The sequence below is a fragment of the Dermacentor variabilis genome, chromosome 8 (assembly GCF_050947875.1).
Source record: "Dermacentor variabilis isolate Ectoservices chromosome 8, ASM5094787v1, whole genome shotgun sequence".
In the NCBI taxonomy this organism is placed as follows: Eukaryota; Metazoa; Arthropoda; class Arachnida; order Ixodida; family Ixodidae; genus Dermacentor; species Dermacentor variabilis.
The window spans coordinates 46,396,109-46,411,489 of NC_134575.1; positions in this window are offsets into that span (position 1 = coordinate 46,396,109).

The following is a 15,381-nucleotide window of genomic DNA, read 5'->3' on the forward strand; positions in this document are numbered from 1 at the left end:
GTTTGTTATTAGCAAGCAAGCTGCATACCTTGGCAGCCATTCGCTGGCTCTAAATAAGAAAGCACGCCATTGCCAAAGCAATGCTGCACCTTCTTTTTGTTGCCATCAGCATTCTTAGGACCCGCCGTGATCGCTTAGCGGCTTTTGGATTTTACGCTGCTAAGCACGAGGTCACGGGATCGAATACCGGCCGCGGTGGGCAAATTTCGATGGGAGCGAAAGGCAAAATCGCCAGTGTAGCGCGCATTGGATGCACAGTAAAGAAACCCAGGTGGTCAAAATTAATCCTGAATCCCCGATGCGGCGTGTGTCATAATCAAATCGTCGCTCTGGCGTGCAACATCCAAGAAATTAGATTGCTCTTACAGCGAGAGCTGTATATGACTAACCTTTCGTAGTTGCTTCGGCGTCCGGCAACGGAAACAGAATTTCTGACAGACCCACACACAATGGATTTCATGGTTTGCTTTGTGTGTGATCACGTGCGGGTGCAGTTCGGCGGCGCAGATGTCAACATGCGAAACAGATTAGAACGCTCGCCGTGAACAATAGGGTGGCGTCAAGTTTGTCGCAGTGTTTAAGCGGGAGAGGTATCGTCGCTATCGACAGCTGCGTTGTCGATCGGGCGGACACGTGTAGTTCGTACACCCAAAGAACAACATGCGTACGAGGAGCGCCGGAACGAACAGCAACGGGAATGTAAATGGCGCCGGCGGTAAGAGACCACCGACGAAGAACGTTCCCGCGATAATAACGAAAAGCACTGGCAACCGTTCCACTCTGTGAAGACAGAATGGCAGCAAAAACACTGTGCTTTTCGTTTGAGAGCTTTGACTGTCGTCAGCTCTCGCTGCCATTCCATCTTGAAAGAGTGGAATGGTTGTCATTTTTTAAGGGTTATCATTCTGGGGATGCCTTAATGTCCGGATCTAGCGGTTTTCTGTTCGCACCAACTTGGGTCTCTACGTATGTGCCACTGGAGATGTTTCACTGGGTTCACTTGATGTGTGCGCACGGGTGTGTGCTCCGTTTCAATCGAGCTCTTTGACGTGCTCTTGGGTGACTGGAGATGTGATGATTATGATGAATATAATGTTTTGTGGCGCAAGGGTACTGAATACGTGTCACAGTGTATGCGCCGCTCTTCGTAATAATCATTACAACCCAAAAAACTTAATATTACCCTTTACACACCATCGCGAGATAGATCACTAATCGCATTAACGTCATCAATCATCTCCATACGGTGGCTTTTCCAGGAATATTTAGACAGGGTGCGTTATAACTTTCCATTTAGGTGGCCTTTATGGCAATAGCTAATTTCGGCAACTATTGAGTTGACAACAAGATAAGAGGCTCTATAACTGATGACCTATTCTCGGAATCCTCAAAACAGTCACTTAATGTTAAATCTCGGTGAGGAAGTCCAGCCAGATATGGGGGAGAAATTCATGACCAATACGTAGCCTGAATATATAATCCGCCTTGACATTAAACAATATTTTTTTTAAATTCTGCCAAGGAATTTTCTCTCTACGTGTATAGGCGTTAATTGCTATTGTTCAAATTTGCCCGGCTTAAAGGAATCATAAAAGTTTGCGAAGAGAAACTGACAGATTTCAATATGGAATAGGCGCACCGAAATGAATTGCTGAGGGTGCTTTCTCTTAAAAAGCAGGGTATGCTCTTATCGTCAGTAGAAACCCATAATTAGTTTTTTTTCTTCAGTAGGGTAGAACCTGGGGCCAGTTGCTGTAGCGTAGTTCAAATTCTGGCCGCCCAGTGTTTAGACAAAATGCACAGACAGCGCAAAGTGTGAGCCGTTCTTCTTTGTGAAGCCCTGGCTTTCCAGAAATTGAACTTGGCTTTTCTGTCTGTCTGCCTGTTTATTTCTTTTATATATTTTTTCCTGTCAATATTTTTTGTCCTTATTCTACATGTGTATGTCTCGTACAGTCTGTCACTTTTCCGATACGTACCTTCTTTTTAAAAGTGAGGCGCTATTCATCGCGTAAGCCTTGTATCCAATTTTTGGAATGTCATACATAAAAACGGGGATGTGAAATATACATTTTAGGTAGCCCAAGAATTCATGTAGACATTAGAGGTGGCATGACCATTGGTTCCTTACACCTTCACGCATCGTAATGATTCCGAATAAGGTGTCTATGAATAGAAAGAGTAGAAAAGCGATATGAAGTACATGTGGAACTTTGACTTGGCATAGAACAACAAAAAAATCTGAGGACAAACACTTAAAAGCCTTGTTGATTTACAAGTGAACTTCGATCTTGCATTTTGATCCTTGTAATATTGGCAACGAAATGCAGATTCTGCTATTTTATCAAGCACGCTTTAAGGGAATAAGGAATATTTGCACCAGGTTGGTATGCTTCGTACAATGTTTGCTTGGACAGGTCGACTTGTTGTCTGCATAGAAATAAACAACATACCCAGCAGTTGGTCAATGGGGACAACAGAAAAAGTTTTTGTTGAAAGAAATCTTGTTAGTTGATGCTGTAAAAAAAAAATAGGGCAGAGAAGTACTCCTTAGAAACGCTGCCACTAGTTTGCAACTTTTCCGTGCCTCTGAGTTCTGCCAGAATATCGTTTACCGGGGTTTCTTTTCTAATCAGCACTGGTGTGTGTGAAAGTATCTGTGGTACATCCGGGGTGCAGCAGTGACAAGCTAGCGCAGCGCTTTCTTGTGCCGGGCTTATCGGCCGCCATCCTTGTCCCGAGATGTGCTCATATGCAGCTCCTACTGCGACGACTTGACCCGCCGTGGTTGCTCAGTGGCTATGGTGTTGGGCTGCTGAGCACGAAGTCGCGGGATCGAATCCCGGCCACGGCGGCCGCATTTCGATGGGGGCGAAATGCGAAAACACCCGTGTGCTTCGATTTAGGTGCACGTTAAAGAACCCCAGGTGGTCAAAATTTCAGGAGTCCTCCACTACGGCGTGCCTCATAATCAGAAAGTGGTTTTGGCACGTAAAACCCCAAATATTATTATTACTGCGACGACTTGGAACCTTGCGATTTAACTAATACCACTCTCTAGTTTGTTGACGGCCACTCAGCGTGCGGCCCGGCCTCCTTGCCGTGTCGTAAAGGCGTGTTTCTCCGACGGATGACTTTTTGAATGCGACATTCGTCAGATATGAACGACGAGCGGGCGATTAACCCACCGCGCGAAGAACAAATCTAACCGTAATGTCCTGTTGTGTATACACTGGAGTACTCAAAGGCCTGTAATACTTTCATTGCGAGAGAAAAGAGAACTTTTTCCTTAATACTTTTTCAATTACAACGCATCAAAAGCTTCGCTCACAGTGAGTTTCAGGTGTACTTCAGTGATGCGTGGCCCATAAACGTCTGCTACAGTCTGCACACTCTTCATGTACGAGTATAGTCGGCAAGAGCGAAGCGTTGCGTTCATCATTAATTGCTTCGCCTCGAACAGTACTCGAAAGTATTAAAAGCCGGAACTATATTTCCTGTAACCTTATTCTCAAATTTACAAGTAACTGCAGCGAGCTGCAACAGAGGCCGTATATAAATGAGTACCTTGGTGGCATTAAGTGCATTTCGTCAATGTAGCTCGACGTCCATTTACTGCGAGGGTTGCTTGTCAAGCCGAGTGCATTATTTCGTGTGCGCTACGAATGTTTGGCGATCACTCCGTCCTCCAGAGTACAGCGCTCGTTTCTTTTAATGTCATTTCTTTTTTATATTTCGGACGCAACTGGAGCATTGATTAAGCAGCGTTGAATAATGCGTCTCACACTTTCTACTGCTCTGAGAAAGAAACGTTGTAATATGCTCATGGTGCGAGCTACACGCATGCCAACTGACAGTCTAGTTCCAACGCGTATGCAACTTTTATATTTTGATCTCTCTTTTTATTGCAGCATGTAGTCATGAGCGCGTAAAATGTTCTTCCGTAATGATAGCTTGGTAAGCAAATGAACAGCGGAGTAATCGGAGACTTCTTTGTACCTAATGCTACTCTTACTTTTTTAGATTAGATGCGACGCAAACGTTTCGCCCAGAGATACGGTGGGCCACTGAATATCTCAGCTCGCACAAGTAACACAGAGACTGAAACTAGTGCGATGAAAATTATATGTGCCACGGTCATTAATATTGCCCCTAAAATTTATTGCAGACACGCAACAGGGTAGCAGACCAATATTTACTAAACGTCGTCCTTCAGCAATTGGGAAAGGTGCAATTTTAGTCTCTGCAGTTTAGTCATAAAAGCGTGGAATTAAGTTGTCATTCTGTTCTTGTTTGTTAACTAAGACGAAAACAAAAATCCGTTTTCTGACGAGCTCACTGCAGCACCGTGCTAATGACAGCATTATTAAGAGCGGATCCTGCAAGAGGCTTCGCTATCTAGAGCGTAATATCAAGTTGAGTCGTTGGAATAGCCCGCAGTGCCTCTAAGCATCGCTTATATAGCCTCTATCCGTTATTACAGTTGCAGTTGCGTCTCTTCTGTGTCGGTTGGAGCTTGGAGTTGCCTTCACGAATGCCTACTCAGCGCTAATTAGAATGGCTGATGGTCCTGCACGTGATGTTTGTGGATGCGAGGAGAACATTGACCATTTATTGTGCCATTCTCCTCAATTTCAAGCACGAAGATAATATTTGTCCAACACATTGAGGAAATTTGATAATTGTCCACTGAGTTAACAGAATGTACTGTAGCACCATCCCCACCGGTCATCTGCTCAGAAGGCAGTGAAGGCACTTTCGTGCTTTCTCAGAACTTCTGGTTTGCGCGAGCCGCTTTAAATCAAGTACTGTCCGTACACGGCTCTGCACCTACTCTCTCCCTCCTCTCTCTTCCCCTTCTCCCTTCCCCCAGCGTAGGGTAGCCAACCAGACTCTTGAGTGGTTAACATCCCTGCCTTCCTATATTCCTCTCTCTCTTTCGAAGTTCCCACGAAAACCTGCACGATATGGCACAACACTGCTGTGCCTACTGTGGGTTGTAGTTCAATGAAACACTGTTTAGTTCGAAGTACAACAACACGAACAAGAACACCACCTGAAACAGGAGCAACAACCAGCAACAGAAATAACAAGTAGAAAAACAAGAACAGCAACAAAAAAAAAACAAGCACAACAACAACAAGCAATTGAGTTCGGTATCGTAAATATCCCGGGAAGGAGACGAGAGCACATAAAACGACAGGACCGGTGGCGACTACCCGCTGAATTGATCATATATCTAGTCAGAAAACAAGAAAAGCCCCAAACGAAACAATCACAGGCACTCATACAAAGCCGAATAAGCAAAAAAAAAAAAGAGCCACTTTTCTCTAACGGCTCAGGTTGGAACATCCGCGCGGAGATTTCGCATGGAAAATTCGCAACGTAACTGCACCTTCCTTGTTGACAAGCAAGCTGAGGGAGGCTGATATAAGCGAAGATCGGCGCTGAATGTCAGAGCACGAGGAGAACTTTCTCTCAGGAGGAAGTAGTGAGAGTGTGACACTAGAGCAAAGTGGATCAATCACGTGCTCTGTTTCCCTGCGCGTCAATGAAAATGCGAGATCATGTTCTGGTTCCAAGAGGTCGAGGAAGCTACGAAAATGTCAACATCTTTACGTTGTTGCTCTTTGGCGGAGGGAATACTGAGCCGGTAGTTTATGGCACCCTGTATGGCGGCTCATGGCTGTAAACGCAGAAGGGAGATAACAAAGAAAGCAGTAAAGGTATATCAACAGCAAAGAAAGGAAATGCTGCAAAGGTCCCCGTTTTTTTTTTTCGGGAACGCGCACCCGCGGGGCTCTCTCGCAGAATCGTGCATCGTATTATGACTACTGAAAAATACATCAATTGACTCTTGAAAGTCCGCCGTTTGAACGTGTTCTATTTTTTCTTTGGGGGGGGGGGGGGATTCCATTTGCTTCCGAACAACAAGCCGTGCGGGCTCGCAATGTCTATGACAAATTGATTGTGCGGAAATCGGTTGTGTGGTTGTGTGGGCCAGGTGAAGCATCTCTTTCTGAACGTAAGATGATGAGGAGTTAACGCATCTGTACCAATTTGTGTGAAGCGAACCTTTTGCGAAATGGTTCAGAGAAATGTTATATACGACTGAATGCGACACGAGCAATTACCCGCACCAAACTTACCATGCAATGAAGCCTTTTACGCCGTTTCATCTCATCCCATCAAAGATGTCCAACTTGAGGTTCTCGCCATGCAACTGAACGCGAATGATAAGTGAAACCGGACTCGTAGATTGTCTGCTTCCAACCATATGAAGCAGGCGGAAAGTGGTACCAAAGAAATCAAATTTTTTTTCGCTCTCCTTCTCTTTCCCAGTTTCCTGCTTGTAATTTAAAGCGTGGGCTCGACCGTAGCTGCAGCGGCAGGGGCCGAGACTGCTAGCTCAACTTTTTCAGTGAGCCACGTCATCGTGTGGTTTATCGCAACTCGAAACGAGCCAGTTAATGCTCCGGAACAGGCCGAAGAGTCCTTTATCCTACGTGCCATTACAAAAAAAGACTATGCATGAACACACACACACACGCGAGCACACACACACACGCACACGCACAGGGAAATGGTACGCTATAACAAGAGGCGATGTTCTTAGAAGACCCCCATAAGAAGCACACCGCACATTTTTAACACTGTGTACTACGGTTCCGGACTCCACAGTATGATAAACAGAAGAGCAGTGTCATACGCCCTATGAGCTCTGGTTGTGCTCGTAAAGTTATTATTATGGCACGATTGACCTTCTGGGCTACATTTCGACGTGCTTCATTTTCAGCATCCAGCAAGCTCACGAATAACACTGGCCACTCCGTGCGGAGCTATAGGCAAATGTTGATGTTTACCGGCCATGAAATGGGCGGCGAGCTCCTACGAGGAAAGCCGGAAGCAGATGATCATTCGCTCGTTTAAGAGATCCGCGTAGTGGGCTCTGAGCATTCTTAATGCAGCGCCCGCGCTCAGTTCGTGTCGTCTCGTCGTGTTTACGGTGTCGTGAAAGTTTCGCCAGCTGCAGTGTCATCCGGGAAGGAACAAGTATGGAGAATTGCGCTACTTCCGGAGTTCTGCCGTCCCCGCAGGAAGACCAGATTGTATATGCACGAATAGATAAGAATGGCATGGTATTGATCCCCCGCAACAAGCTACGCTCGTATTTATGTCGTCAACAACAACAAGATGGCCGCTAGTAGTTCTCTGTCATGGAGAGGGAATGGCGGAAAGGCAGCGACGTTTACCGATTTTGCTGTCGATTTGTTGTCTTTATTTGGAATAGTCGAAGAATAAAAATTATAAAATATGTGATAAAAGATCGCCAGGCAAGTTACTCGGAAAAGCATTATGTTGGCTACGTCACACAGCCAAGGGCATGCCAAGAAAGTTTGGGGTCGTGAGTGTCGTCTTTGGAAAGTGACACTAACGACGTACGTTGGTTCTGCTTCCACAAGCTCATTAGTGTTTTACGAGCGGCTCTGGAACGTCTGTTCTTGCGTAATTATGTTGTATCATGTGAACCAAGTCGAGCGATGTCGTGTAGCACTAAATAGAACATAGGCCCCAAAACACGGAGGAAAGTCACATATATGCACATAAAGACAGCGTAAAACAAGAAAACGCATAAACGTGCGCACAAATTTCTGCAGCGATTGAAATGCACTGTAGCTGATCTACTTTTGTATTGCGTTCGTTTAGTGGTTTATGCATCAATTAGGTCCAGGTAATGAATACATGTACATATTTCACAATCGCATAGGGTGAGTTATTCTTGGGGCGCAAGGCCCTTAAGACGCAACGGTCCTGTGAGAAATGCTGTTGTGAAAGAATAGGTAATAATTACCACTAGGTAGTGTACATAACTCTAAGCACACGAGCACCTTTTTTCATTTCGCCGCCATAAAGATAAAGCCGCCATGGCAGGGGTTCGAACCCGCACCCTCGAAGTAAGCAGCGCTATGCTACAGCCACTGCGCCATCGCGGCGTGTAACCGCACAATTTGCACTGTCTTGGTGGTCGAATATGGGAACAGCAGTATTGGCATGGTGAACGAAAAGTAGTAGTAAGACTTTATTAACAAAGTGAGTGGGGGAAAAGGGGTCAAAGAGCGATGTGTGGCTCCCTTAGTCCAAGGCTGGACTGGCCTTGGCCGCCTGCTGGACTTGCTGGAAGAGTGTCCTCTGCACCCCCAGGTCCGAGCTGGCGAGCTGTAACTCCCATTGCTCCGCTAATGATTGTTGTTTGTTTGTGTCAGGCTGAATAGCTAACTCTGGTGGCATTCTTTCACACGTCCACGAAATGTGGGAAAGTGTTGGTCTACCGCCACCCAACGGGTACCTAGCTCGATATTGTGTAGGGTGTAGCGCGTGAACTTTTAGGCGGTGTGAATAAGCATCGGCATGGATTTTTCTGAGGTTCGTGGCCTCTTTGCCGTTTAAGGATTTGTGCGGGGAGGCGTATTTTTGGCGTGTCAAACGCTGGCATTCCAACATTTCGCGTGGGTGTTTCGGCATAGGCAAGGCGTGGGAGCTGGGCTGCTCCGCTCGGTTACAAATAATCACGAGCAAGAGCATCGGCGTGTTCGTAGCCTACGAGGCCTGAGCGTCCTGAGCAGCATATTAGAGTGTGGTAGTGTTGTAAGTTACGGCCTAGCAACCTAAGCTAGAAACCTAAGGGTAGTAGAAGGTAAGTAAGAAGTTTGGGCGTGTTGGTAGTTCAATCGTAAACTGGGATACATAGCCCAAGAGCGACACAAGGACGAAGCAGGAACACGGGAAGAGCGCTAACTTTCAACAATCGGTTTATTGCAGCTGGTAAGCATATATGTACATATAGGGAAGCCACTGCAACGGAAACACTGAAGGGAAAGAAGAAAGGAAAAGCAGCCTTGTGACTACTGTGCCGAAAAATTCAAGCTAATTCTTACATGAAAGAATAGACGGCATGCTAATACGCCGCTCTAGCTATCTCAGCAGCTTCGTCAATTTCCCTCGTTATCTTCTTACTGTGGCGATAGACAACACTAGTTTGTTTTAGGAGAGGGTAGCATGGTGCCTTTGCGTCACATTTTCTACAATGGGCAGCCAGATGCCCATCTATAGCGGTGCTCTCTACTTCATTACTATGTTCCGCCAGACGCACGTTTAAACATCTGCTCGTCTGGCCCGCGTAGTACTTTCCACACGAAAGTGGAATCTTAAACACCACGTTATGAGTGCATGTTATAAAAGGATCCTTGTGCATGGTAGCGCAACCTGGCTTAAGTTTCCTCGTGGGCCAGCTCAACCTACTCAACCTCAAGTGTTTGTTAGGTGCTGTAAAAACATACACCAGACCGTTGCCCTACCTTTTATTTAGGTTATGGGAAACCTCATGAAAGTAGGGAATTAATTACAGCCACCTTCCGTTTGTCCCTTTGTTCTTTCTTCTTTCTTTCGTCATCCGCTCTCTGCTCATCGCTCAGGCCTGAAGTTACCTTCCTTCGACGATGCAGGCTTTCAGCAACCGAGATAATGATATGTCTCGGATAATTCGCTGCTTCCAGACGAGCCACCTGCTTACTAAGGCCGTCATCCTGCAAGTGAGCACATGACTTGGAGAGAGCGCATGACAAGAAAGAACGTACGATACTTCTTTCTATGAGTTTTGAGTGTGCAGAACTGTAACTCAAGGGCGGCTTGTTAGCTCTGGTCTCATATACCCAACACACGTGTTTAGCTATGAAATGCAAACGTAAGTTTAAAAACCTGATATTGCCCTGCGCAGGAAATTCAGTGGTGAATGTAAGTGGCCTATAATGCTCATTGAATGAGGAAAGAATACTAGCAACAGCAGGCTTTCAACAGTCAAAACAGCAATCTACATGAGAACTGGCGCCTGGAACAACTAGTGATTTATCTAAAAATACCAAAAGCCTCTACATATCTAATGTATTTACAACGCTCAAATCGCCCAACCGCGCAGAAAGAGCTTTGTCACATCTAGCTACAATCAGGTCACTTAGTATGGGTGCTATGCATGAGCCTATGCAAACACCCTGCTTTTGCAGGTAAATGTTACTGTGAAATTCAACAAACGCGGACCCGAAATAAAATGGTAAAAGCTCTAAAAACCTTGCCCCACTAACACCACAAGCGTTAAAAGAAAAGGACAGCGCCGTGTTCATCTATTGCCGCTTCGAAACTGGACAGCAAAACCTCATGTGGCAAAGAATAACGCAAATATTTCAAGTCGACAGAGAATGCACTTAAACACTCGCTGTCAGCTCCATTTAAAAAGTTGGTTACCGCTGAAGAATCTTTGTTAAAGAACGGATCCACCACGTGAAGTAGTCTAAGGTAATTTTGCGGGAATTCTGCGACGCACTTGACACGACGCAATGACATGAAAAGGACAGTTATTCTTACGGGTCTTTGCGGTGAAAAGCATCTCTAGGCAGTCACCGTCAGTGCGGTAGGTTTTCTTAACAACATCTGCCAAATTAAGGTTCTAACACATCTGCTTAGCTCGCGATGCTACTGGCTCGTGATTCTTTCTTTTTATCTAAGAAAGAGCTTGAATTTTTGGCATTGTAGTCACATGACTGCTTTTCCTTTCTTCTTGCCGTTCACTGTGTCCGTTGCAGTGGCTTCCCTATGAGTATATATATGCTTACCAGCTGCAATAAATCAATTGTTGAAAGTTAGCTCTCGTCCTGTGCTCCTGCTTCGTCCTTGTGTCGTTCTTGCGCTATGTATCCCAGTTTACGATAATAGAAGGTAAACGGCCTGCCATAAATAAGCGGCATGGCTCTTGAGAGTCAGGTACTATGGTTGAGTAGTGCGTATCCCAGGCTCAGGTGCGTTTTAAAAGAAACCTGGAATGTCATACGAAATTCATATCTTCATACGAATTGGACCATTCAACCTTACCACAACCCCTAAAGAAAATTTTCGCATATCAACTTGACTGTTAAAAATCATGAAATCTTTTTTCACGTACTATATAACCTGCTATTTACCGCAATAACTTTTAAAAAAGGAAAATTCAACAATAGAAGCGGCAACGGATCATGCTAATAGCAGGAAAACTGCAAGGACGTTGAGAACTTTTCATTTTGGCAATAAAACGCGTGCGTGATGTTTAATTAGCCCGGTAGTATCACTGGACAGCACTACCTTCTGCAACTCTCATGCACTGTCTGTTCTGTGCAGTCAGCTTCCTCCGGCCAAGCTCCCTGCTTCCGCACTCATTCTTGAGATCATGAAAATGATTATTTCAGAGAATTGGACATTACTTTCACGAGAAATCGAAACATATATATTCAGGAAATTACCGTAAAAATCACTAATTATCTTCGTAATTGATTACTTTACGGCCCACATTGCAATTTAGGAACTGTAGCCCGTGAGCTTGCGAGGCGTGTCAGCTTAGAACGAATTTACAGAACGACGCCAGTTTGGAGATACGCGCCATCAAACTCGCAGTCAGAATGCACGGTTGTTCCACTTTATTTTTCATAGCGAATCTGCATATGGCTAGGGTTCCTTGTATTTTTGTCCTTTGTCAACAAAACACACAGTGCGGGTTCTCTTGGTCCGCGCCCCTATTACGTGCGTGGCTACTTTCCTCCGGATCTCCGAATCCGTTCACGTTTTGAGCACAACAACGAAACCTACTGCTGCCGAGCAACGCATTCCATTTTTTGTTCCTCAGTTGCTATGGTAAGGCCACATATTGTCAGCACTCCCGAAGAGCAACGTGCGCATGAGGAACGACGAAGGGAACAGCAACCGGAGCGTCAATGGCGGCCGGATAACAACCACCGAAGATCGTACAGGAGAAGCGGACCGCAAGCGGCTCGTCATGCAAGACGAAGAACTGCCCACCGCGCCACGTGGCAGAGCCGATCGGTGTGCACCATAACGACCACATAGCCATCCTCACCACCTTCAATACAAACGAAGAAGTTATGACCCACCGATCGAGACAAATTATGGCCACCGATCAAAGCAATAAATGTGTGAGCAACTTTCGTCACCGCGACCACGGATCAAGACGACAAATGAGTACGGACATTTGCTCAAAATTCTGCGTCACATTTGTGTCATGTGCTGAAAAAGCTTCGCTGGTCATCCGCCTTCAAAGAGTGTAATGACTCATGATTTTAACGAAACGCTGCTTTATGCTTCGAAGCACAAAAGTAGCTTGACGCCCACGTATATAGTCCCAGACTTTGAGAAATTGTATCTCGAAACTGGTGTCATCCAAGAAATTCATTCCAAGTGGATACGCCTTGCAAACTCATAAGATCATGGTGCGTCATATATTTCGATGTGTGTTGTAAAGTGATTATTAGAAAGTTAATTAGTTAACTTTTGTTAATTAGTTCAATATATATCTTGATTTCTCGTGCTAGTAATCTCCGCCTGTTTGAACAATCGAGCTCAAAGAGAAGAAATCTGCCATCTGCCACAGGCGATTTTTTTAAAATTCCATAAAACTTAAAAATGCTCATGTATATTAGGAGAAGGTAGGGGATGAATAGGCCAGTTGTTATTTAAGGAAATCATGGCACAACGTACATATAAATGTGGATTTTATATGTATGAAATATAATAACATATAAACATATAACATATATATAAACATATATATATAAACATATAAAATAGAAATGATGGCACAACAGAGGCGTTTTCTTAAACGAAAACCTAAAATGTATTATGCCGCCAGTTTCAAGTGTGGCACTCTCTTCGGCAGTAAAGCTGGAAAATTGAAAGTTTCAAACTGACCTGACGAAGGGAGTGCCACTTTGGAAACTGAAGGCATAAGAAATTTTAGGTTGTCGTTTCCGAGAATGCCTCCGTGGTGCCATCATTTCCACTATACATATATGTATGTGTTTATGTGTATGCGTGTGTATGTGCTTGTGTATGTGCATTTGTGTGTATGTGCGTGTGTGTGTATGTGTATCTGTGTGTGTGCGTGCGTGTATGCGTGTGTGTATGTGTGTATGTGTATGCGTATGGGCGTGTGTGTCTGTGTTTGTATGGGTGTGTGTGTGCGTGTGTGCGTTACTAGAAGGTAGAAATAATTTCGATTGCTGCAAAGATTTATTTGAAAAGTTGATGCACTTTTTAAAAACAAGTATTGCGACTACGTTACGGCCGGATAGTAACTTTTCTCAACACAGGTGGGTTTCCGGGCGAAGCGTCCACACAATTCATGCTTTGGTTTTTGTAAAGTGCACCAACATTTCAATTCTATATATACATGCTGGCAGCGGCGTATATCATGCGCATACAGTGTACACAAAATTATACATTTCGTCATCAGTAGGCAAAAGGCGACAACCATACCGCCTTTGACGTTCAAATGCACGGACCCACATAGCCCGATGTTCCTTCAAGAGTGCATCCACGGCCTATAGGTGCAGAGGAAAATGAGATCCGATGTGAAAACGTTATATTGGTGCTCATATTCCCACACGAAGCGGTGCTCTGTGCCACTTATCGCGCCCGCCGGTCAAGCCGTGGGAACGCTGGCTTCTGGGATCGTCCCCCTGGCGCGCCGTTGCTGCAACAAATCATCGGGGCTTGAAAATTTTATGAAGCTGCACTCGCGCGATAAAAGATGGGGGTTACGTAAAGGTTACGCAACGAGGCTCTCTGTTCATGAACGCCATACGAGCAAATGGGCATCTAATAATTATAAGACGTCGGAAAAATTTGTTCTTTGAAAAGCGCCTTCGTGGGTACAATTTAACGTTATGAAACTGATAGCATAGGCGAGTCCTCTTCACATTATGAAAGAAGTAACAACGTCCGCCGCTTGCAAAAATACTAATTGTATAACAGCTCTCTTTTAATTAGGCTTCTCTCTTTTTTTTTGGGGGGGGGCGGGGGGGAGGTGCACTTTTGTTGGGTGATCGATAATGTCTGTTTCCGTAGCTCGCGGCAACCGGGACCCAGAGCTTCTCTTTCTTGCTTACGAGTTTGACTGTCAATCTGGGGTCAGATATCGTAGTGTTGTAACGGTGGCGTTATTATCTCTGTGGAGGTCACTCACGCTGCTGATAAGTCACGTACCTGACATCACTGGCATTATGCGCGCTCCAGCACAACAATCACACTGTGCTATTTGCGCGTCTGAAAGGACTCCCGAGAAGGCAAAAATTTTTCGGCCGAGTAGGTTACGAAATAAAACGACTGCATTTAATTTTTTTTTCAAAGGATAGCTTGCTTACTAAAAAAATGGAAAGCGGCTGCCGTTTTCCTTCGTTCTGATTCCAAACCACTGAACCCTTGACATCATGAAGGCACAACATATTTAACAGTACTTTCCTGTACTTAGCTGCTCTTTGGGCTCGCAAGGCACACACACAAGATACCGCCATCGATTCCAATTCACCTATGGGTAAAGCTTATGCTGTTTTCCTTTACGATGTACAGAGAGGGGGAAGGAAAGCAAGGAGTGCAGAGTCAGGGAGGTGAACTAGACCAGCACCTAGAGGAGGAATAGGAAGAGGAAAATGGGAGGAAGGGGATACGGCGCGAGGACTCCAACTGGTCACGCATGGGGATGACGTCTCGGCGCGTTGGTATTCCAGTACTCAGTTGCATACCTAACAGGCAGCGCGAGTACGTAGCGCGGTCAAGGACATCCGCGCGCTCCGTACTGCGGCTGTATGTGTTCTGCGACTGCTTTGCCCGAACAATTACTCCTATCGTGAAAACCAGAGTATGTGCGCGTGAGGTGACGTCATATTACCCATTATATGTGCACCGTCTACGCTTGCGCAGTACGAAACGTGCTATGTCTTGCTGGTGACTTGCAAGCGTTCGCTGCGGCCGCTGGTAGCAGCAGGAGCGTCTCACTCCGTTCGGTCAGCAGGAGATAGGCTAAGACCCGCGAAAGCTTTCACGCAATAATCATGTCTCATTTTGTGGCAGAAGAAATACGACTTAAGTGTTCATCGATTTTAATGACGCATGCCTATATCGTTCTTTCATATGACACGCACTATTTTCTTTTTATTTTTTCTTCTTTTTTTTATCCCAAGTGCTAGCAGTGAAAAAGCTTTTCGTACCTTCTGAGCGTCGCCGGCTTTGACTGAAAGAGAGCGTAGATCAGTTCGTGAACCAGTCATGTTGATATATAAGCTCGTAGTTTCAGCGAGTAAGCCTGGTAAGCCTGAAGGCAATCCCGCAGGCTCTAAACAAAATAAAGAAAGAGACACAAAATGAAGAAAGGCCATCTCCTATCGCGTCTTTAACACCGAAGGGCATGCACCTTCTTGCGAGGTGCATAACACTTTCATTGTGCACGTATGTGGCGAGGGAACAGCCCCTACTTATGATCGTTATCTTCCCCTTCCACTATGTAAGGTG